This window comes from Myotis brandtii, unplaced genomic scaffold, assembly GCF_000412655.1.
Source record: "Myotis brandtii unplaced genomic scaffold, ASM41265v1 scaffold237, whole genome shotgun sequence".
Taxonomy (NCBI): domain Eukaryota; kingdom Metazoa; phylum Chordata; class Mammalia; order Chiroptera; family Vespertilionidae; genus Myotis; species Myotis brandtii.
Window position 1 is genome coordinate 7,239,852 of NW_005358943.1, and position 3,112 is coordinate 7,242,963.

Sequence of the window (3,112 nt, forward strand, 5' to 3'; positions counted from 1 at the left end):
GACAATTTTATTTAGTATTTCAAAGTTTTAATAATTTTGATAGCTGATTAATTTAATTTTGTTCTCTTAGGGTATTTATGAAGCTGTTTTTCCATTTATATATAATAAACACACATATTATATCTAACTAGAGGCCCGGTGCATGAATTCTTGCACGGGTGGGGTCTGGCCGGTCCACCCCAATCAGGGCCAATAAGGTCTCGGGCTGGCCTGTGGGAGGGGCTGCGGGCTGTTGGCCGGCCAGCCCTGCTCCCTGGTTGAACTCCCGGTTGAACTCCCGGTTGAGCTCCTGATCGAGGGACAATTTGCATATTAGCCTTTTATTATATCGGATATTCTAAACTTCATGAGTAATAATTTTGGCTGACTTTTATATCTAACTAAAGGCCTGGTGCACAAATTCATGCATGTGTGGGGTCCCTCGGCCTGGACAGCAATCAGGGCCAATCGGGGCTGCCTCTCCCAGTCCTGATGGGAGCGATTGGGGCCAGCCAGCCAGGAGGAGGGACTATGGGAAGTTGGCCAGCCACGGGAGGTTGGCTGTGGGAGTGCACTGACCACCAGGGGTCAGCCCCTGCATTGAGCATCTGCCCCCTGGTGGTCAGTGAGCATCATAGCAACCAGTTGACTAGTCGTTTAGTCGACTGTCATAATAGTAGCTTAGGCTTTTATAACTGTTGCTGTACATGCAGAGTTGAGTGGTTTCTATCACGCTGATCTGTACTTAAGCTTCATTTTATAACCCAGGTCTTAGGTTCTGTTTTTCATGCTACTGACATAATTTTCCAGGCAGACCATTCTTTCTCTTTCTACAGGTGTATATTTTCCCACCTATAAGCAATTATCACATTTTGCAAGTTTATCTATTACTTACATGTCTATCTCATCTCTTCTAAAATGTATGAATTCTTTGAAAAGAGGGAGAGTGCCTCTACTTCCTTGAGTTCCCCACAGCACCTGGCATAATAAATTTCACATAATATGTCCTTAAGTAATGCTATTTAATTTGAATACAGTGAGTATGGCCAGTGACTAGTATTTTCTAAATTTTATAGGGGTTTACCAGAGCCAAGTCCAGATTTCCAGGGGAAATGTGTCTATGCAAATGCACATACCATTGGTTTTGATAACTGCACCAGGTCCTTTTCATGCATGTGTGAGAGGGCTGCCCACGGAATAAATCAGAAGAAGAATGCAAAAGAAGAGCTGTGAGGTTTGAATCTCCATAATATTCCAGATTCAAGATTTGCCTGTCTTTAGTCTATTGTTATTTCATGTTACTTGTAAATCTTTTTTTTTTCATGGCACAAAGAGATAAATGAGTTTATGATAGAAGGACACAGGGTGTATGATCATAGCTAAAATATCATGGTAGCCCAGAAAACTGAAATTCCAGAGCCTCTTTGTTTTGTGAAAATTGTATAACAGTTAATAAACATGTCATTCATCATGAATAATTTCGGATTCTTTTTTATATTTCAAATTTTATTTATTCATTTACAATTGCGAATTCATGGAAACAAAGCTTCAAAATAAATGCAATGAGAAATATGTGATAATTTAACATTTACAAAGAATGGCAAACATAAAGAAATATCAATGGTAACACAAAGAAAAATATCAAAACATAAATTTACTTAAAACAAATTTCTGAAGTAACTTACTTTTTAAGTTGTTTGCAAGAGGTCTTCCTAGAAGATTTTATAATATGTCAGTTTCATTACATCTTTAATTTCTTGCTTTTTCATCTTAGTGGATAACATATCTTTCGTGTCAGAGGCTACTTTTAAATGGACTCTGGTTCTTTCCTCTCATCCCACTTTGCTTCAAGTTTTTGTTACACTAACTAACCCCTTCACATACATTCAATCACTTTCATTTAAAAAGCCTTACCTTCAAGACATAAACATACCCATACGTCTCTCCCCATCCCTTTAAACTTCTCTTCTAATTACCCCTTTTATAAGTTTCTCTTCAAAGTAAATGTACTTGAACAAAGAATCTACAATGGTTATGTACTTCCTCACTTTCCAATCATTACTCAGAACTCTGTTACACATCTTACCTTTCTTCTCTTTTGTCAATCCATTTTGGCTGAAATGCAATGTAAGGAAAGACTGAAAAGCATTAAAGAAGCATTTATGGCTTCATGCTGCTAAGCCACGTGAAGGAGTTTGTACTTGGCAGGAATCTACTCAAGCCTTTTAGGCAGAGAATAGATAAGATTTATTTCATCCTGGGGTAGTGGATATGCTTTGGGAAAATTGAAACTGCACATGTTTTTTGAAACTGACTTTAACCTGAGGTTGTTTATTTGCAGAAGAAGAAATCCACTACAGGGGAATTCCAGTCATTTTATTCATATCCTTTCTGAGTAGTTGTAATGAAAAAGCCTCTACCAGGCAACATCAAAGACGAGGGCAAGTTTACACATCAGGTTTCGCATTCACTCACAATGATGAAATAGAAACAAAAGGTAAAGAGATCTAGAGGACTTAAAAACCAGACAGGAAGTTGGTTTTGAGATAATAATCTATGTTTTCAAAATAATCTAGATTTGCTAGTGAAGCTCTAAGAGTTTAAGAGTTTCATGAGATATTTTTGCCCACACTTAAAATTCATTTAACTCTCTTGTCTTATGTCAACTGACTTCATAATTAGATCACCTACTTGAGGTCATAAGACAGCTACGGATGCTATGAATATTATATTCCCATAGCTTTAGAGCCAATAGGAAGAATAATGCATATTTAATAGTCACAACACCCAACTTTCCCTAAGATTGAGTGGCATACACTGAAACAATAATGGAGATCAGAGGCTTGATGCTAATTGTTAGTTCGCTTTTAAAAAAAATATATTTTATTGATTTTTTACAGAGAGGAAGGGAGAGGGATAAAGAGTGAGAAACATCAATGAGAGAGAAACATCGATCAACTGCCTCCTGCACATGTTCCACTGGGGATGTGCCCACAACCAAGGTACATGCCCTTGACCAGAATGGAACCTGGGACCCTTGAGTCCGCAGGCCGACGCTCTAGCCATTGAGCCAAACCGGTGCTGGCTGTTAGTTAGCTTTTGCATTTCACCAAGGAAGATGAAAAGGGAGGGG